The sequence below is a fragment of the Staurois parvus genome, unplaced genomic scaffold (assembly GCF_062004578.1).
Source record: "Staurois parvus isolate SC_StPar_1 unplaced genomic scaffold, SC_StPar_1.0 ptg000116l, whole genome shotgun sequence".
Taxonomy (NCBI): domain Eukaryota; kingdom Metazoa; phylum Chordata; class Amphibia; order Anura; family Ranidae; genus Staurois; species Staurois parvus.
Window position 1 is genome coordinate 3,498,696 of NW_028317912.1, and position 22,110 is coordinate 3,520,805.

Here is a 22,110-nt window from a genome sequence, read left to right on the forward strand (position 1 = left end):
ATTGTGAACAGACAACATCCGCCCTGATAGCTTGTCTGCTGAACTCCACAGCTGAGAAAGCCCCTGGGTCCACTTTGTAGTGCCTCATAAATGTGTGTTAGGGCAACCACATAGCTGCTGTGCAGATGGTCTCGATGGATACATTTGCCCTGGGTGCCCATGAAGCAGAGACAGACCTGGTCGAATGCACCCTGGTTGAACTGGAGGGGTTCCAAACCCCTGGCCCTGTATGCATTATGAATTAACTTGACTATCCATGAAGCAATTGTTCTTGATAAAGTCTCCTTTCCCTTGTTTTTGCCCTATTGGATGACAAATAGATTAGATGAATCCCTAAAGAATGCTGTAGCTTGAAGATAACACCTTAACCCACTGGCGATGTCGAGCTCATGGAGGGTACCCAATTCCAGGTCTGGAAAGGTTGTCAGAGTCCGTGGTTCTGAAAGATTAAAAACTGAAGAGACCTTCGGAACTGAGTTCCAACCTATCTGGGTAGAAAGTAATGTGGTCCTCTTCTGCTCCTATGGCTTGAATTTCTGATACTCTTTTACCAGATGATACTGCTATTAGAAAAGCCACTTTTAGAGTCAGAATCCACAAAGAAGCTGATTTGGACGGAGAAAAGGGTTGACTGAATAAAGCCTCTAGAACTACAGACAGATCCCAGGTGGCAAAAGCTCTTTTGACGGGTGGACGTATCTTCTTAACGCCTTTGAAGAATTGGACCACAAGCAAATCTTCAGCCCACCTCTTGTCAGTTGCCACCGAGATCACTGCCACCTGCACCTTTAAGGTGCTCAGGCCTAAACCTAGGTTAAGGCCTGACTGGAGGAAGTCCAGAAGCTGAGAAGTGGAGGGCAGATCTGGATTGAAGTTCCTGCTGGCTGAAAAGGCTTTAAACTTGTTCCAAACCTTGTCATACATATTAATTGTAGAGGGTTTTCTGGCTTTGAACATTCTAGGGCCTGGAACCTCTGCCTCTCAATAACCAATTGTGAAGATTCAATCTGCAAGGATTTGGATGTTTGTGCTGGTTCTGACACAGAAGAAAAGGGTTGAGTGGGATCTTTATTGGTGAGTGAAAACTGAAAGATACTGCTGCAGGAAACCATGGACGACTCAGCCAGTATAGTAGGACTGCTCTCACTGTTGTTATTTCTGCCAGAAGCCTCAAAAGTAACTTCGAGATAAGAGGCCGGGGGGGAATGCATAGGTCAGGTTGCATGCCCACAGACTCAAAAGGGCATCTATTGCTTCTGCCTGGGGGTGAGGCAGGTGTGAAAGGAACATCAGCACCTTGGAGTTGACTGCTGTAGCAAAGAGATCCAGATCAGGAAGACCCCACAGATTCACAATCTAATCGAATATTTTGGGATGCAGAGATATTCGTTTGTGTTCATAAATTTTCTGGACAAAAGGTCTGCCTTTGTATTTAGGTGGTCTGGCAGATAGACTGCGGTTAAATCCATTAAATTCCTTTCTGCCCAAAGGATGATGGGTTCCACTTCTCTCAATAAGGACCTGCTGTGGGTTCCCCCCTGATGCTGGATGTATGAAACTGACACCCTGTTGTCCATTCGGAGAAGGACTGGCTTGCGTCTGATTTGAAACTCCAGGACTATCAAAGGGAGAAAAGCTGCTCGAATTTCCAGAATATTTGAGATGATTCTTGTTACCCCAATGGATGCTATCTTGTAAGCATTTCTCTCTTCGTCCACCACCGTAGTCCCCTGTGCATTAGACTTGTCAAACGTATGGGCAGGGATAAGTAAAGTTTGTTCCATTGTCTTAGAAATTCTAATTGAAAGTGCCTCAGGTGCCAGTGGGCCCATGGAACCATTGGGAAACATGCTGACATCACCCCTATCAGACTCAGACAGCTCGAGGCTGTCAGGTGGGACTGTTTCCTCACTTTCTTCATCTTCCGAATGATGGCTGTAATTTTCTGAGGGGGAAGGGACACTGACCCCTTGGAAGTGTTGAACAGGGCACCTAGATAAATCATTTGCTGTTTTGGGATAAGTTTACTTTTTGTTTGATTTATCACCGATCCGAACTCTGATAGTGTGGAAATCAGAACTACCCTGTGTTCTGTTAGTTGGGCTGGTTTCTTCTCTAGTAATTAGACATTGTCCAGGTAGTTATATACTCCCGTAGTGGGGCTAGGACTGCGATCAGTACTTTCATGAAGACTTTGGGAGATGTACATAGACCAAAGGGCAAACTCTGGAATTGCAGATGAATCTGGCCGACTGCAAGCCTCAGATATTTCTGAAACGGTGGGAGTATGGGTATATGTAGGTACACGTCTTGAAGGTCCACTGACAGCATCCAGTCCCCAGGTTGAACAGCGTGGATAATAGTCTGCAGTGATTCCATATTGAAGTTCTCCTAGAGTATGCAGTGGTTTAATCTCTTGAGGTCTATTACGAGTCTGCAATCGCCATTCCTTTTGGGTACCAGAAATAGGTTGTGTCAGGGATCCCGGGTCCTCGGCGGCGCGCGCATGCGCAGACCGCCGATCCGTCCCAGCCGGCGAGCGCAGAATCCTCGGCGATCACGGCGGCCGCGCATGCGCAGTAGCGATCGCGGCCGCACCAATGGGAGAGCAGGGCGCCCTATTTGAAGCTGCCTGTGCATCTCCAAGTTGCCGCAAGGTCTTGTTCCAGTCCTGTAAGTACGCTTCCTAGTTGCCAAACTCTGCCTGTTCTGACTTATGCTTACCTTCTCCTGCTCTGACCCCGGCTCGTCCCTGACCATCCTTCTGCCTGACCCTCGGTACCTCGTTGCCCGCTACCTGTTGAACCTGGCTTGTGACCCCGACTATTCTCCGCTTACTCCCCCTGTACCACGCTGCCCGCACAATTCCGACCCGGCTAGTCTGACCTCGTCCACTCCTGACAGTTGCCCATCCATCCCGCTCGGATCGGGATCTGTCATCCCATCCATCCCGCTCGGATCGGGATCTGTCATCCCATCCATCCCGCTCAGATCAGGATCTGTCATCCCCTTCACAGCAGGCTCAACCCGGGCACATACCCCCAGCGGGACCCCTCTGCCACCACCGCCGGGGGTGCCCAGGAACGCGACCTGGTTTCAGTCTTGCACCAAGTCCATCCCCACCATCAGGGGCCCTGGTGAAAAGGCAGACTGGGACTTAGACTCCGCGCCCTGGGAAACCCCGTGCCGTGGACCACTAGAGATCCCGTTGGGTGGAGCCTGACAGTACCTTGCGGCCATGACTGAGCCTGGAAGGGGAACTTCCCCTCTGGACGACATCTGCCAACGGATGGAGACCCTTACACTGGGAATTAGGGGCCTACAGGAGGGTTATACAGAATTGGAGAGTCGCATGCAGACTTTAGCTACCTCTACCAGGGGGCCTGGGGAACCCGCACCAGAACCCCGTGTCCCCACACCGGAACGTTTTTCTGGAGACCAAGGGAGATTCAGGTCCTTTCGTAACTCCTGTCAGTTATACTTTGACCTCCAGCCCCGGACCTTTTCCTCCGAATCGGTGAGGGTAGGGTTCATTATTTCCCTACTACAGGGAGGACCCCAGGACTGGGCCCACCGGCTCCGAGAGAATCGAGACCCCCTGTTAAAGTCGGTAACGGTATTTTTTGAGGCTATGGCCCTCTTGTATGACGACCCCCTGCGCACCGCAACGGCCGAGAGGGCCCTATATACGCTCAGGCAGGGTCACCGGACAGTGGAGGAATATGCCGCCGACTTCAGGCGTTGGCGTAGTGACTGCCAATGGAACGAGGCGGCTCTGCACCACCAGTTCCGCGTAGGGTTAGCTGAATCCCTGAAGGACGAATTGGCCCGAATAGACATACCTAGCACTTTGGAGGCCTTAATAGCTTTGACTATACAAATTGACCGCCGGTTGCGGGAGCGCAGGCAGGAAAGGGGCAACCAAGGATGAGGCCCAACGGGAACACCTCCTCAGGCTTCAACCCTGTTCCAGCCGGCAAGCCAGAATCAGGATGCTATGGATACACCCGAAACCGGTCCATCGGGAAGAATCCGGCCGACACTAACACCCGAGGAACGCCAGAGGCGTCTTACCTACCATCTCTGCCTCTACTGTGGGGGAGCAGGCCATATGGTATGTACCTGTCCAGCCAAGAGGGGTAAGTGCTCCGCTATTTTCTCTACGGTATCTTCTAACAGCGTGGGCAACACTAGTTACCTAGCGGTACCTGTGTCACTTCAGCTACCAGGGAGAACAGTAGTGACCACGGCTATTGTGGATTCTGGGGCGTGTAGTTGCTTCATAGATTTAGACTTTGCAGCTCAGCAACAAATTCCTCTACAAACCAAGGAGGTGGGATTGAATATTTTTCTAGCAGATGGGTCACGCATTAAGTCAGGGGTGGTGGACCACGAGACCCCACCTATCCGTACTACCGTATCGACCCATCACGAGGAACTCCTTCGGTTGGACGCCATAGCATCCCCATTATTTCCCATTATTTTGGGGCTCCCGTGGTTACGTGCCCATAATCCCCAGGTGGACTGGAAAGCGGGTTCTATCCAGTTCCTCTCCACATACTGCCAGCAGCACGGCCTCCCTAAGATCTCCCCGATACCGCCGACCGTGTTGTGTCTAGAGACAGATGCGGAGCTGGCGCGAGTCATTCCTTCAGTCTACCATAATTTCCTGGATGTGTTTAGCAAGTGGGGGGCGGACTCTCTCCCCCCGCACCGAGCTTATGACTGCCCAATTGATCTCCTCCCAGGGTCGGAAATCCCATTTGGGCGGATATTCCCCTTGTCCGAACGGGAGTTAGGGGTGCTAAAGGAATATATAGATGAAAACCTCCATAAGGGGTTTATTAGACCCTCCACGTCGCCAGCCGGGGCGGGCATTTTCTTTGTGGAGAAAAAGGACAAGTCCCTCCGGCCCTGCGTAGATTACCGGGACTTGAATAAGGTCACAGTAAAAAACCGTTACCCGCTACCACTGGTCCCCGAACTTTTTCAGAGGCTGAAGTCTGCATCTGTCTTCACTAAACTAGACTTGAGAGGTGCCTATAATTTAGTCCGTATCAGAGAGGGGGACGAGTGGAAGACAGCATTCCGTACCAGATTCGGGCACTATGAATATTTGGTTATGCCCTTCGGCCTATGCAACGCCCCTGCCACCTTCCAGCATTTCATAAACGATGTGTTCAGGGACTACCTAGATATCTTCGTCATCGTATACCTAGACGATATCCTTGTTTTTTCCCCAACCTTGGAGGACCATAGAGGTCACGTGAGGCGCGTGTTGGAACAGCTCCGCCAACACAGCTTATATGCCAAGGCAGACAAATGCTGCTTTGAACAAAGTAGTATTTCGTTTCTGGGTCTAACCATCTCTCCCACGGGAATAGCCATGGACCCCCAAAAGGTTTCGGCCATTTTAGATTGGCCAGCGCCAACCGACAAGAAAGCGGTCCAACGTTTCATCGGCTTTGCTAACTTTTACAGAAAGTTTATTAAGAACTTTTCAGGCCTAGTGTCCCCGATCACCCAGCTGACCAGGCAGGGGGTTCGCTTCCAATGGACACCTGAGGCACAGAGGGCTTTCGAAGCCTTAAAGGAGTTGTTTACAGCAGCTCCTATTTTGAGCCACCCTGATTCGTCCTTGCCATATGTCTTGGAGGTGGACGCATCCGAGAATGCGGTCGGGGCGATCCTGTCCCAGAGGAAGGGCATCAAAGAGCTCATGCACCCGGTGGCTTTCTTCTCCAGGAAACTAACTCCTGCGGAAAGGAATTATGATATCGGGGATCGGGAGCTCTTGGCAATCAAGGTGGCACTAGAGGAATGGAGATACTTGTTAGAGGGAGCGGTACACCCAATATTGATTTTTACGGATCATAAAAACTTAGAATATCTGAGGACAGCTAAACGTTTGAGGCCACGTCAAGCCAGGTGGGCGCTGTTCTTTTCACGGTTCTTTTTCCACATAACCTATCGGCCAGGGTCTAAGAACACAAAACCAGACGCACTCTCCCGCATGTTTGGGGATCCCGAGGAGAATCCCAGGCCAGACACTATCCTGACCCCAGGGAATTTCCTAGCCCTCCAATCGGAGCTCCATTCGCAACTGCAGACCGCGTCCGTAGGGATGCAAGGCCCACCCGGTGTCCCCTTATTAAATAGGGAAGGACTTTTCTGGAAGGAGGATCTGATTGTGGTCCCTGAGGAGGCCCGTACCTTGGTATTAGGATACTGCCACGATCACCCGCTGGCCGGGCACTTTGGGGTACGTAGGACCTTGGAACTGCTGCAGCGTACTTTCTGGTGGCCTAATATGGCCAGAGAGTGCGAAACCTACATAAAGACTTGTCCCGTTTGTCAGAGAAACAAACCCACCAGGAACAAAGCTTGGGGTCTCTTGCGCCCATTACCCATACCCGACAGGCCATGGACCATGATTTCCATTGATTTTATCGTGGAACTTCCACCCTCTCAGGACCACACAGCAATCTTCGTGATTGTGGACCGCCTGTCCAAGATGGCCCATTTTGTACCCTTAAAGGACACACCTACGGCCCTTGAAACAGCACGTGTGTTTATTAAGGAAGTAGTAAGACTCCACGGAATTCCCAGGGACATTGTATCTGACAGAGGGGTTCAGTTTACGTCCAGGTTCTGGAAAGCTCTATGTGAAACCCTGGGGATTAAGTTATCGTTCTCTTCTGCTTATCACCCACAGACCAATGGCCAGACGGAGCGTACAAACCAGACCCTAGAGCAGTACCTCAGGTGCTATACCACCTTCCTCCAAGATGACTGGGTTACTCTCCTGCCGCTTGCGGAATTCGCATATAATAATGCGAGTCACTCTGCTACTAGACAGTCCCCGTTTTTCGCAAACTATGGGTTCCACCCTGTATTCCTGCCAGATCTAATCCCAGAGGTCGCAGTCCCAGCCACGCAGGATATGTTGACCTTTCTGTCAACCAATAGCAAGGTATTGCAGGAAGCAATGGCAAAGGCCCAGGATGACAACAAGAGGGCGTTTGATAGGAAGAGAAGAGGGGAATTGAGTTTGCGGCCAGAGGACCAGGTTTGGTTGTCCACCGCCAATTTAAAAATGTCCTGCCCTTCAAAGAAATTGGCTCCCAAGTTCTTGGGGCCTTTCCGGGTCAAACGTAAGGTCAACGAGGTGGCATACGAGCTGGCACTGCCCAAATCTATGAAGGTTCATCCGGTCTTCCATGTGTCCCTGTTGAAACCGGCAGCTCCAGACCCCTTCCCGGATCGGAGGTCTAAGCCACCGGAGGCAGTAGACGTGGATGGGGAGGAGGAATTTGAAGTTGAAGCTATCTTAGATTGCAGGAAGAGGGGAGGCCAAACTCAGTTTCTGGTTAAATGGAAAGGATATGGGGCGGAGGAGAATTCATGGGAGCCGGCCCAAAATGTGCACGCCTCAAGGCTTGTGCGGGAATTTTTTCGGAACCGGCCGTTGAGTAGGGGTCGGTTGGGCATCCGGAGGTTGCCCGTAGAGGGGGGGCAATGTCAGGGATCCCGGGTCCTCGGCGGCGCGCGCATGCGCAGACCGCCGATCCGTCCCAGCCGGCGAGCGCAGAATCCTCGGCGATCGCGGCGGCCGCGCATGCGCAGTAGCGATCGCGGCCGCACCAATGGGAGAGCAGGGCGCCCTATTTGAAGCTGTCTGTGCATCTCCAAGTTGCCGCAAGGTCTTGTTCCAGTCCTGTAAGTACGCTTCCTAGTTGCCAAACTCTGCCTGTTCTGACTTATGCTTACCTTCTCCTGCTCTGACCCCGGCTCGTCCCTGACCATCCTTCTGCCTGACCCTCGGTACCTCGTTGCCCGCTACCTGTTGAACCTGGCTTGTGACCCCGACTATTCTCCGCTTACTCCCCCTGTACCACGCTGCCCGCACAATTCCGACCCGGCTAGTCTGACCTCGTCCACTCCTGACAGTTGCCCATCCATCCCGCTCGGATCGGGATCTGTCATCCCATCCATCCCGCTCGGATCGGGATCTGTCATCCCATCCATCCCGCTCGGATCAGGATCTGTCATCCCCTTCACAGCAGGCTCAACCCGGGCACATACCCCCAGCGGGACCCCTCTGCCACCACCGCCGGGGGTGCCCAGGAACGCGACCTGGTTTCAGTCTTGCACCAAGTCCATCCCCACCATCAGGGGCCCTGGTGAAAAGGCAGACTGGGACTTAGACTCCGCGCCCTGGGAAACCCCGTGCCGTGGACCACTAGAGATCCCGTTGGGTGGAGCCTGACAGGTTGGAGTCAAAACCTGAAAACCTCTCAGATGGAGGAACCAGTATTACCGCCTGCTATGCCTGTAGGGAATCCAGAAATTGAAGAAGTACCACTCTCTTATTCTGGTATTCTCATGGGGGTGAAGAAGTCGCGAGGTGGCAGTCTGAACTGAACTGTGGAGACCACCCAGGGATCCTGGCATCTTTGCATCCAAACTTTGACAAAATTCCTCAGTCTGACTCTTATGTCCTTTGGATGGAAGGCTGAACCAGGGAAAAGTTAAACCCTGAAGGATCTGAATCATCCGAGGAATTCTCCTCTCCAGATTGTTTAGATGGTTGGTCTGCTATTGGGTTAGAGGGTTCGCCCGAGGATGAGCCTGGTAGTAGCGCATCTGATGCCTCTTCCTGAGGAAGCTGTGATGATAGCTGTGATGGATTAGCTGCTACAAGTCCTGCGAGTGAATCCTTGACCACTTTTTTAGTTGGTCCACAACCTGCTGGCTCTCTGCACCTCTTTCCACTGCATAATCCCTGAAACAGTCTCTGCAAACTAGCTTACCAGGTAGAGAGGTGGCTTCACATGCATGGCATTTTTGAAGTATAGGGCTTGGGGAACAGGAGGATTGTTGTCTTTTGGCAGAAGAACGTGCCCCAGCTGAATGGTATCTGGGTCTGGAATATCTTTGAATTCCTCATGGCATCTGGATGTCCTCTTGGACCTCTTCTGGCGTACAGGGCTGAAATACATAAATGTACCAGCATAAGCTCACTCTTTTTTTCTTTCCCTCACTTACCCGGCCGGAGGCCCTTACCTTTGAAGTAGAGGTGTCACGATATAAGGTCAGGTTCAGAGACCAGTTGCTACAGCAGTTGTAAGGCTTACCTGAAACCAGCAGGATTGGTACACCAGCGGCCCACGCTGGGAATGACGCAGGCTCACCTGAGGTGCGGGGTCTAAGCATCCACCGGTCTTCCCCAGAGCTCCTAATGGTGGAGATGGATTTGGCTGCGTGTGAATGCCAGGTCGCAGATCTCAGGATCACCCCACCAGGGAATGAGTAGGCTGGAAACCAATAGCGGATCAAACAGTTCAGGGATCAAACAGAAGCGGAGTCAGTCACAAGCCAAGGGTCGGTCACCAATGGTAGTAGATAGGATGAGGCAGAATCGTAGTCAGTAGCAAGCCAAAGGTCGGTAACGTAGATGAAGACAGCAGCAGGAACAGTAAGCAGGATATTGGCTGGTAAGGCACAATAATCTGGCAACCAGGAAGTGCAGAGACATGGCTTTTATAGGAAGTTCATGGGAGGAGCAAGGAGTTCAAGGTTCAAGACAAAACAGGGCAAAGGCAGGATCATCCAAAGAATTGTCAAGGGAGCTGTCCAGCATTCCAGGTGGCTCAGTGAGAAGAAACACTGTCTCTCACTGCAGAAGGCCCAGGTTTGATTCCAGGCTCTGACAGTACTCCCCTCCTCACAGGACGTCCCCTAGACGTCTTAGGACCAGGCTTGTGGGGAAACCTCTGGTGGAATTCTCTTGTTAGTCTAGGAGCATGAACATTTTCCTCAGGCTCCCAAGAATTTTCCTCTAGCCCATATCCTTCCCATTGGACCAGATATTGCAACTTCCCTCTAAACATCCTAGAATCAAGAATCTTCTCCACCACATATTCTTCTTCGCCCTGTACCTCAACAGGTGGAGGAGGTGGAAGAATTCTTCCAGAGAAAGGATTTTCATGAAAGGATTTGAAAAGCGATACATGAAAAACCGGGTGAATCTTCATACTGTCAGGAAGTTTTAAGCGAAAGGTAACTGGGTTGATCTGAGCAGAAATCTGAAAAGGACCAACAAACTTTTGACCCAACTTAGCAGATGGCACATGCACCTTCAGATTCTTCGTTGATAACCAAACTTTGTCACCCACATGAAACGTAGGAAGTGCTCACCGGTGTCTGTCAGCAGCCTTTTTGTAATATTCCTGAGCTTCCCTCAAAGTCTCAATCAATTTCTCCTGAATCTCCTGCAATGTAGTTAGTCTGTTGGTAACAGCAGGAATTGGAGTTGTGATAGGGAGATCAGGAATAAAAACTGGATGATAACCATTGTTTAAGTAAAAGGGACTTTGAGAGGTGGAACTATGTTTAGAATTGTTGTATGCAAACTCTGCAGTGGGAAGACAGTCCACCCAGTCATCCTGAAGATAAGTGACAAAGCATCGAAGATACTGCTCCATTGTTTGATTAGTTCTCTCAGTCTGACCATTAGCCTGGGGATGAAAAGCAGAGGACAGATTGATTGTAACACCCAAGGCTGAGCAAAAGCTTTTCCAAAATTTCAAAGTAAACTGCACACCTCTGTCAGACACCACATCATCAGGGATTCCATGCAGTTTAAGTACTTCTCGAACCATTAGTTCTGCAGTCTGTTCAGCAGTGGGCACCCCCTTCACTGGAACAAAATGGGCCATCTTTGTGAGACGGTGTCAAGGTCCTACCTTTTCCCAGAGGTTATGTTACTCCATGTGCTGGCATCCATCTTGGATTTATGCTGAGCATGGTGGGAAGCTTTTATGCCTTCAGGTCTCTGAGGTCCATCCCCCAGAGGGGTGTGGCTGAGTACATATAAGCCTGTGATCCGCACATGCTCTTTGCACTTGTGTCTTTGTCTTGCTACAGCTCTGTGTATACGCTCGTGACTCTTCTGGTATTTGACTCGGCTTGTGACTAGACCATTCTCTGTGTTTTCCTTCGATCTGACCTTCCGTTGCTGAACCCGGCCCGTGACCTGTGATTCTTTGTCTACTGTTCTGTACTGTTTTGTCCCGTTGTTGTTGACCCAGCTTGCCTGACTACGCTATTGTCATTCTCACCAGCTACACGCCATTGGCGGCGGCCAATACCGCAGCCGGGGTTTCTCGGGGGCCGCGACCTGGTTCCTGGCTGCGTCAAGTCCATCCCCACCATCAGGGGCCCTGGTGAAGGGCAGCCTGGGACTTAGACTCCGCACCCTGAGGGACTTCGGTCTGTTGGTGGTGGTTGTCGTCAGCCAGTGCGTTACCCTGCCACTAGGCCTACCTGTCCGTTCCACAGCCCTGCCCTGACATTACACAAGTGCCATGAATCCTGACGGTGCAGGTACGCCTTCACTTCCAATGTTGGTCGCCAGACTGGATCAACAGGATCTCCTGTTGGATCAGTTCGCTCAGGCGTTGCAAACTCTGTTGGCACGCATCGCGCACCTTACTCCTGGTGTTATTAGGCCGGTTGTCACTCCGGTGGTCGCTCCCGCTGCTGTTCCGCTGGTTGCGCCTACCGCCGCGGCTGCTGCGGTACCCGCGGCGCCCAGAGGTATGACTGGTTCAGCCCCTCTTCCACAGCGCTTTGGGGGTGAGCCAAGTCAGTGTCGTGGTTTCCTCAACCAGGTGGGGATTTACTTCGAATTAATACCCCACGCTTTTCCGACTGAGAGGTCAAAGGTGGGTTTCCTAATATCGCTACTCTCAGACAAGGCCTTGGCCTGGGCGAATCCCTTATGGGAGAGGAATGACCCAGTGATTCACGAGTTTTCCGGTTTTGTTGATGCCTTCCGTAGGGTATTCGACGTACCGGCTCGCTCCGCCTCGGCTGCCAAGCTGCTCATGTCTATGCATCAGGGTTCACGGACCGTTGCCGAGTACGCCATAGAGTTTCATACCCTGGCAGCAGAGGTGGGTTGGAACAATGAGGCTCTGGTGGCTGTGTTTTCTCAGGGTCTTTCTGATGCATTGAAGGACGAGATCGCAGCCAAGGAATTGCCTGTGGAGCTGGAAGCACTAATTTCCTTCCTGATCGATACCAGGCTCAGGGAGAGGCCTTCACTCAAGTAACGCCTGCGGAGGCCTTCCAAATCGACTGGCACCTGCATTTTCTGTCCCTCCCATTTCTCCCTCTCCTCCCACGCCTCCTGGGGATAGCTTGTCTGGTGGTGAGCCCATGCAGCTGGGGTTTGCTCGCCTTTCCGAGGGAGAGCGGGCCGCTCGGCGTCAGGAGGGTCGCTGCCTGTACTGTGGTCTTGGTGGGCACTTTCGGTGGTCCTGTCCGGTCCGTCCGGGAAACACTCGCACCTGAGATCCTGTCGGGGACGGATCTTGGGTGGAGTCTCCTCGTCCCCGGCGTTCCGCAGAGATAAGCCACTGATCACCGTTGTCCTCTCTTGGGCGGAGGGCTCGGTGACGGCCCGGGCGTTGGTAGATTCTGGGGCCGGCGGGTTGTTTATGGACAGCTCGTTTGCTGCCCAGCACTCCATTCCCCTGCAGGCTCAAGTTACCCCATTGGTTCTCGAGGCGATAGATGGCAGGCCCCTGCAACCACCGCAAGTTACCCACGAGACTATGCCAGTTGAAGTAGCTATTGGGGCTGTTCACAGGGAGTTGGCCTGTTTCCAGGTGATTTCTTCTCCGCACTATTCGGTGGTTTTGGGGTATCCCTGGCTCCAGATGCACAATCCAACCTTCAATTGGCAAACTGCCGAGATTCTCTCATGGTCTCCACAGTGTGGGGCCGGGTGCATCCGTGGGCCGGTTAAGGTGTTGTGTGCCTCCTCGGACTCTGCGTTGCCCGCTGATTATGGGGAGTACCAGGACGTGTTTGATAAGGTACGCGCTGGTGCCTTACCTGCTCATCGTCCTTACGACTGCACCATATCCTTGCAACCCGGTGCCACTCCTCCACGTGGCAGGGTGTATCCTCTCTCGGTTGCGGAGAATAAGGCCATGGAGGAGTACGTTGCGGATGCGCTTTCCCGGGGGCACATTTGTAAGTCTACTTCCCCAGCTGGAGCGGGCTTTTTCTTTGTAAAGAAGAAGGGTGGTGAATTGAGGCCCTGCATTGATTATAGGGGTCTCAATCGAATCACCACTAAGAATGCATACCCGATTCCCTTGATTACTGAGTTGTTCGACCGCCTTAAGGGGGCAACAGTCTTTACCAAACTTGACCTTAGGGCGGCGTACAACCTCGTACGGATCAAACAGGGGGATGAGTGGAAGACCGCGTTTAAACACCAGAACCGGCCACTACGAATACCTGGTGATGCCCTTCGGGTTGTGTAACGCGCCCGCAGTTTTTCAGGAATTCATAAATGATGTCCTTCGTGACTTGTTGCAGCAGTGCGTGGTAGTTTACTTGGATGACATCCTGGTTTACTCTGCCTCCATGGAGTCCCATATCCAGGATGTCAAGCAGGTGCTGCAACGATTACGTGAGAACGAACGTTTTTGTAAACTTGAGAAGTGTGAATTCCATCGATCCCAAGTTGCCTTTTTTAGGCTACATCATATCTGCGGAGGGATTCTCCATGGACCCTCAGAAGGTTTCGGCGGTTCTGCAGTGGCCTCGTCCCAATGGTCTTCGGCCCATTCAGCATTTTTTGGGTTTTGCCAACTACTATCGGAAGTTCATCAGGAACTTCTCCACGCTGGCAAAGCCTCTCTCAGACCTAACCAAGAAGGGCAGTAATCCTCACGAGTGGTCATCCGAGGCCATCGTAGCTTTCGAGGCTCTGAAATCCGCCTTCGCTTCGGCTCCAATACTGTCTCATCCCAATCCTGGATTGCCCTTCTTCCTTGAGGTCGATGCATCCGAGACTGGAGTAGGCGATCTCCTGTCTCAACGTCGGTCGCCCGATGGACCCCTACTTCCCTGTGGGTTCTACTCCAGGAAGCTTTCCTCTGCAGAGTGCAACTACCAGATTGGAGATAGGGAGTTGTTGGCAATCATACTGGCTCTCAAGGAATGGAGGCACCTGCTCGAGGGCTCCGCGGTTCCGGTCCTCATTCTTACCGATCATAAGAACCTGACTTATCTTTCGGAGGACAAAAGATTGACACCCCGTCAGGCCAGATGGGCCTTGTTTTTGTCGTGGTTCAACTATGTGGTCTCCTATTTGCCTGGTTCCAAGAATGTCAGGGCTGATGCATTATCGCGGCAATACTCTGAGTTGTCCAGGGAGGACTCTGAGCCAGCCTCGGTCATACCTCCAGATCAGATCCTGGCTGCCATTCGCACCAGTCTGACTTCTCCCCTTGGGGAGCAGATTTTGGCGGCTCAAACTGACGCTCCTCCTGAGAGACTGGAGGGTAGATGTTTTGTACCCGAGGGGTTGCGCACCCGTCTGCTGCGTACTTACCATAACTCCAAAACTGCCGGGCATCCGGGAGGAACCAGTTGTCTTGGGTCGTCTCTCGGTTGTTCTGGTGGCCAACTCTCCGTGCCGACATCGCCTCTTATGTAGCGGCATGTTCGATCTGTGCCCAGAATAAATCTCCACGGCATCTTCCAATGGGTCTTCTGCAACCCATTCCCAATGGGGAGCGTCCTTGGTCACACCTGGGCATGGACTTTATTGTAGACCTCCCTGTGTCTCGGGGTCATACGGTCATTCTCATGGTCGTCGATCGTTTTTCCAAAATGTGCCATTGTATTCCACTCAGGAAATTACCAACAGCGCAAGAACTGGCCACGGTCTTTTCCAGGGAGATTTTTCGCCTGCATGGGTTGCCCAAGTTGATTGTCTCGGACCGCGGGAGTCAGTTCGTGTCCAGATTCTGGCACGCCTTCTGCTCCCAGTTGGGTATTAGTCTCTCCTTTTCTTCAGCCTACCACCCGCAGTCCAATGGGGCTGCAGAGCGTACCAATCAGGCCTTAGAACAATTCCTTCGGTGTTATATCTCAGACCATCAGGACGATTGGGCCGATCTCCTGCCTTGGACAGAGTTTGCCAGGAACTCAGCGGTCAACTCCTCCTCCGGGATGTCTCCCTTCATGGCCAACTATGGGTACCAACCCGCGGTATTACCTGAGAGGTTCTCACCACAGGACATTCCGGCTGTGGAGAACCATCTTGCTGCCCTGCGTTCTTCATGGGGGCAGATCCAGAGGGCTTTGAGGGACTCGGCTCAGTGTCAGAAGTTCCAGGCTGATCGCAGACGGTTGCCCGCTCCTTCATACCAGGTCGGCGATCGGGTGTGGTTGTCTACTCGTAACCTCAATCTTCGGGTGCCCACACCCAAACTAGCTCCCCGTTTTGTCGGTCCTTTTCGCATTCTCCGCAAGGTGAATCCGGTGGCCTATGCCCTTGCCCTTCCACCTGGGATGCGGATCTCCAATATCTTTCATGTATCACTGTTGAAACCTCTGATCTGCTATCGCTTCCCTACCTCTCTGCCTCGGCCCCGTCCCATTCGGGTTGACGGTCATGAGGAGTATGAGGTGAGCCGGATCCTGGACTCTCGATTGGTGCGCGGTCGATTACAGTTCCTGGTTCATTGGCGCGGTTATGGTCCCGAGGAGCGTTCCTGGGTTCCTTCCGCGGATGTCCATGATCCTGCCCTCCTCCGCGCTTTTCATACCCGCTTTCCTCAGAAACCTTTTGTTGAGCCGCGGAGGGGGAAGGGCCCTTGAGGAGGAGGTACTGTCAAGGTCCTACCTTTTCCCAGAGGTTATGTTACTCCATGTGCTGGCATCCATCTTGGATTTATGCTGGGCATGGTGGGAAGCTTTTATGCCTTCAGGTCTCTGAGGTCCATCCCCCAGAGGGGTGTGGCTGAGTACATATAAGCCTGTGATCCGCACATGCTCTTTGCACTTGTGTCTTTGTCTTGCTACAGCTCTGTGTATATGCTCGTGACTCTTCTGGTATTTGACTCGGCTTGTGACTAGACCATTCTCTGTGTTTTCCTTCGATCTGACCTTCCGTTGCTGAACCCGGCCCGTGACCTGTGATTCTCTGTCTACTGTTCTGTACGGTTTTGTCCCATTGTTGTTGACCCAGCTTGCCTGACTACGCTATTGTCATTCTCACCAGCTACACGCCATTGGCGGCGGCCATTACCGCAGCCGGGGTGTCTCGGGGGCCGCGACCTGGTTCCTGGCTGCGTCAAGTCCATCCCCACCATCAGGGGCCCTGGTGAAGGGCAGCCTGGGACTTAGACTCCGCCCCCTGAGGGACTTCGGTCTGTTGGTGGTGGTTGTCGTCAGCCAGTGCGTTACCCTGCCACTAGGCCTACCTGTCCGTTCCACAGCCCTGCCCTGACAGACGGTCAACCACCACCAAAATGGTGGTCATTTCTTTTGAGGGAGGTAAATCTACCACAAAATCCATAGAAATAGACCCCCATGGTCTCGATGGAACAGGGAGTGGCTGAAGCAACCCCAAAGGAGAGGCTCGGGGAGTTTTATTGCGTGCACAGGTCAAGCATGAGGCCACATAGCGTTTGACATCCTTCTTGTACCCCGGTCACCAAAAGGAACGCGACAACAGTTCTTCGGTCTTAGTAACTCCAAAATGCCCAGCAAGTTTGGAATCATGAACCAACTTGAGAGCTTCCACCCGAACAGATTCAGGTACATAAAGATGATGTCCTTGAATCCAAAAGCCATTTTTGTACACCAGGTTCATGTCCCTAGGAGGATCATTGAGAAGTGGGTCATTCTCATACCCCTCTTTGAGAAGACTCAAGAATGTCTTTGCACTTGTGGCCCCTAGGAAGTTCTTTTGTGTTAGGATGGAATATTCGGAGTTGCCCTCCAGGAGAGGCTCGGACAGCATCCTTGATAAGGCATCGGCCTTACCATTCCTCGATCCCGGTCGATATGATATAACAAAATTAAATCTGGAAAAGAATAGAGACCAGCGAGCTTGTCTAGAAGACAATCTCTTGGCCGAACGAATAAATTCCAGATTTTTATGGTCTGTGAGAACAGTTACAGGATGATTAGCTCCTTCTAGCAGATGCCTCCATTCAGAAAAGGCTTCCTTAATTGCCAGTAGCTCTTTATTCCCAATGTCAATTTCTTTCGGCTGAGTACATCAAAAGGGAGAAGAAGGCACAAGGATGAAGCTGCATCTTTTCACCACTTCGCTGAGACAGGATCGCTCCCACGGCAGAATTGGAGGCATCCACTTCCACTGTAAAGGGTAGTTCAGGATCCGGATGTACCAAAATTGGTGCAGAAGTGAAAAGAGTTTTTAGTTTTTCAAACGCAGCTTGTGCCTCAGAGGTCCACACAAAGGGTACCCCTTTCTTTGTAAGCTGTGTGATTGGAGCTATCACTTTAGAAAAGTTTCTTATAAATTTTCTGTAAAAGTTGGCAAACCCGACGAAACGTTGAATTTCCTTAACATTTCCAGGTGCTGACCAATCTACCACTGCTTTGATTTTCTCAGGATCCATGCTCACTCCTTCTGGAGAAATGATATAGCCTAAAAACTGGATCTGGGTTTGTTCAAACTCACATTTTTCCAATTTAATGTAGAGTCTATTCTTCCTTAATCTTTCAAAGACTGTGCAAACATGTTTGCGGTGCTCCTCCCAATTATAGGTAAGGATATCATCTAGATAGGCAATCACAAATTGGTCCAGCAGATCACAAAAAACATCATTGACAAAATGTTGAAATGTTGCAGGGGCATTGCAAAGTCCAAACGGCATCACCAAGGACTCGAAATGCCCATACCTAGTTCTGAAGGCAGTCTTCCATTCTTCTCCTTGACGAATGCGGACAAGGTTATATGCCCCTCGTAGATCAAGCTTAGTAAAGATCTTGGCAGAGCGAAGTCTTTCTAACATGTCAGAGATCAAAGGTAATGGATAGCGGTTTTTAATAGTAATTTTATTCATGTCTCTGTAGTCAATGCATGGACGCAAGGTGGAGTCTCTCTTTTCAACGAAGAACAGGGCTGCCCCCGCTGGAGAAGTTGAGTGTCTAATAAAGCCCTTCTCCAAATTCTCATCAATCCACACCCTGAGTACTTTTAATTCAGGTTCTGACAGATTGAAGAGGTGGCCAAAAGATATTTCTTCCCCTGGGAGCAGCTCAATGGGGCAATCATATGGGTGATGAGGGGGTAATAGATCTGCATTCTTCTTGTCACAGACATCCCGGAACTCATGGTAATTTGTGGGCAAGTTGTCATATGACTGGGTAGCCACTATATCACCTTGCGCTTCCTTGGTCGGTGATGAACTTGGTCGGCAAGGTTTTTTGCAATGTTTTTACAGTGGGAGGACGTAAAATCTATAGTCCGTGCTCCCCAGTTGATGGAAGGATTGTGAGTGGAGAACCAAGGAATGCCCAGGATGATTGGAAACTTGGGTGATGTAATCAGCTGAAAGCTGATGGTCTCACAATGGTCAGCCTCAAACAACAGTTTCAGGGGGACCATTTTATGGGTAACAGGTCCTAAAGATAAGGGTGACCCATCAACTGTCTCTTGCTTCAATATTATTGCTGTTGGCAAACTCTATATCCATAAAGTTCCCCCCCGCCCCGGAGTCCAGCATAGCGGAGCAGGAGATTTCATGGCCCTCAAATACAAGTTTAATAGGGATAACAAAGTGAGAAAGTAGGGAGTTCACTTTATTCTCTTCAGAAATCAGTGGGGAGACGGACTGGCTTATAGAGTTTATGTGTTCAGGCTCAATCACATCAGTCACAGCAATAGTTCTTTTAACCTTGTTAGGACAATTAATTGCATAATGACCAGAATCCCCACAATAAAGACATAAATTCTCTGAACGTCTTCTCTCTTTCTCCTGAATGGAGATGGATCTCTTGATTGCATCAACCTGCATAGGCTCAGGAGTGTTAGAACCCAGAGAGACTCTTGAATCCTGCTGAACAAACGGACTAGCAGAGAGATGCATGCCCCTATTACTTCCAAGTATTCCCAGCTTCTCCTTTCTGTAAGTCTTTGATCGATTCGGATACACAATTGGATGAATTCCTCAAGATCATTAGGAGTATCACCTCTGGCAAGCTCATCCTTTACCTGTTCAGAAAGCCCTTGGCGGAACTGGCTCTTTTGTGCTGCAGGGTTCCAAGTGGTATCTGCAACCCAACTTCTGAACTCGGCTGTGTATTCAGCGACCGAGCGTCTACCCTGCCTTAGACTATGTAATTTTGCTTCGGCAGAAGCACAACGGTTGGGATCATCAAAAACCTGATTCATCGCAGTCAAAAAGGTATCAAAATTATTTAGAATGCCATGCTATTGCTCTATATAAGGGGAGGCCCAAGCTAAAGCTTCCCCAGTAAGAAGCCCAATAATAAACATTACCTTCTTTTTATCTGAAGGAAACGCAGCAGGGTACATTTGAAAATATACATGACATTAAGGAAACCCTTGTATTGGCGGCGGTCTCCATTAAACTTAGATGGTTGGGGCTGGGGCATATGTGAGCTAGGATCATCACAGTTCAGCAGTTGCCTCTGCAGAGCCTGAAACTCTCCCTGTTGCCTATCCACAATGCTTTCTAGTTTGGCAACTTTTTCCTGATGGGTAACCCCAAATTCCTGCAGCTCAGCAATTTGCTGCCTAAGAGGATTCACAACACTTGCTATAGCGGCCTCCATGTTTGGGCCAGATTATTCTGTCACGATATAAGGTCAAGTTCAGAGACCAGTTGCTACAGCAGTTGTAAGGCTTACCTGAAACCAGCAGGATTGGTACACCAGCGGCCCACCCTGGGAATGACACAGGCTCACCTGAGGTGCGGGGTCTAAGCATCCACCGGTCTTCCCCAGAGCTCCTAATGGTGGAGATGGATTTGGCTGCGTGTGAATGCCAGGTCGCAGATCTCAGGATCACCCCACCAGGGAATGAGTAGGCTGGAAACCAAAAGCGGATCAAACAGTTCAGGGATCAAACAGAAGCAGAGTCAGTCACAAGCCAAGGGTCGGTTACCAATGGTAGTAGATAGGATGAGGCAGAATCGTAGTCAGTAGCAAGCCAAAGGTCGGTAACGTAGATGAAGACAGCAGCAGGAACAGTAAGCAGGATATTGGCTGGTAAGGCACAATAATCTGGCAACCAGGAAGTGCAGAGACATGGCTTTTATAGGAAGTTCATGGGAGGAGCAAGGAGTTCAAGGTTCAAGACAAAACAGGGCAAAGGCAGGATCATCCAAAGAATTGTCAAGGGAGCTGTCCAGCATTCCAGGTGGCTCAGTGAGAAGAAACACTGTCTCTCACCGCAGAAGGCCCAGGTTCGATTCCAGGCTCTGACAAGAGGAGGGTCTTGTTTTGGTGGCGAACGGCTCATCTTAAGCAAAGGGCAAAAAGAGCAGCTATAAGACCAGAAGAGAAATTAGATTACTGATTTTCCCCCTCCCCCCTTTTTTAAATTTTTTTTGGGGAGAAGAAAAAAGGAAATGATAAAAGATGGTGCTTGGGAAGAAGGAAGAGGGGGAGAGGGAGAGAAAAAAGAAAAGAGAGGATGAAAGGAAAAGACAAAGAGGAAAAAAAAAGAAGAAAAATAGAAGACTTATCGCCAGTGAATACTGGATTTACTTCCAGGAGCTCTCAGCAGGGCCAACCTACACTGAAGCCGCACGAGGCCACACTAAATAGTGCAAGGGTCGGGGTAAAGTCAAACAAATTCCTTCCCTATCCTAAAAGAAAAAAACAGGATTTTAAGTAAGGGCAAAAAAATCCAGTTTGTCCATAGCCAAGATGGCCACCATAGTGTCGAGCCGCACTGCGCATGCATGAAACGGCGACCCTAGGACTCCACAGGCCAGCTTAGACACGGCGGGCATCTGCGCATGTGCAGTGCACTCGGGAAGATGCCAGGACATTTAGAAAAACCAGCCACAAACCTGTTGGCAGATATAGTGCTACTGGATGAGCAACAACTGCTGTCACAAAAGACCCCCAGAAGTGACTCCCTACCTTATCAGCACCTTTAGCTGCCCAAGAGCAGGAACTGCGACTGGGAGAGGCTGAACCCAGGTGGAAGCTGCTCACGGCAGAGGTAACTTACATTAATTGACCACAAGGTATGAGGAAAAAAAGGAGAATGCTGGGGGTACCTTAATCCTTTCTTTTTATATATTCACTGGTCCTGAGGGAGGAGTCTAAGGTGGAGCTTATCACAGGTATGCTGTCATGGAGGCACCAGGAAAATATAATAACGTAAGACAGGGTCAGAACCACTATTTACAGACTCTGTAGGCCTTAATTTCACCAGTGTTTTCATGTCCAGTCCCTAGGTGAGCACTGTGCCATATAAGAGAACATTGCAGTAGTCCAAACATCCTAGCGATTCATGGAACCTACCCAACCACTACCATAGCTGCCATCTTCAGATACTCTTCCAGATATTGGCTGTGCTCCAGACCTCCAAGGGGCACATGATATTACCCACAAAAATGTCACTTGTCATAACATACTTCTGTAGGCAATAACAAGGCATTGCAGTGGCTTTTATATACTTTACTAAACTGTTCTTTGAACATCTCGCAACATCCTGTGGTGCCATGTATATTACAGTTCCAAACGTGTTAGATTCCTTTCAAGTTAAATGGCATAACAATTTATAAAAGTCCCACTGGTTGCATACTAGGAGGGGTTGCTGTGTTGCTCACCTGGTTACAATAAACAATATTTCTCATGGGGCAATATCTTCAGCCTTTATGCCTCACTACATCTCCGCCAGAGGGGAGTGCTCCAACAATACTCCCCAGCCTTAAATAATAAGGGGGGTGGGTAGCAGAAGATTACACATCCTAGCAGCCAAGGACTAAAGGGGAAACACCTCTTACATGGATGCTTTATTAGTTTTCCTTTTTTAATGCTTTTTGCTTCTTTATTTTCCCCAAGCAAAAAGTTAGCTTTTAGCTGGTGACAGGATCAAAAGGTATCTTTTGTACTTATAAAACAATTGTTTTAATTGTACATTTAATAGTCTGAAAGGGGGCAAAATGTTAATTGTAGGGGTTTACATACACTTTGGGGTTGATTTACTAAAACTGGATAGTACAAATTCTGGTGCAGCTGTGCATGGTAGCCAAATGGCTTCTAACTTCAGCTTCTTCA

General features: G+C 50.4%; 1 pseudogene; it reads right to left on the reverse strand.

Moving 5' to 3' along the window:
- Positions 1-1,170: 1,170 nt before the first annotated feature.
- The window catches only part of LOC149467287 (uncharacterized), a 43,971-nt pseudogene continuing 23,031 nt past the window's right edge, over positions 1,171-22,110 (reverse strand).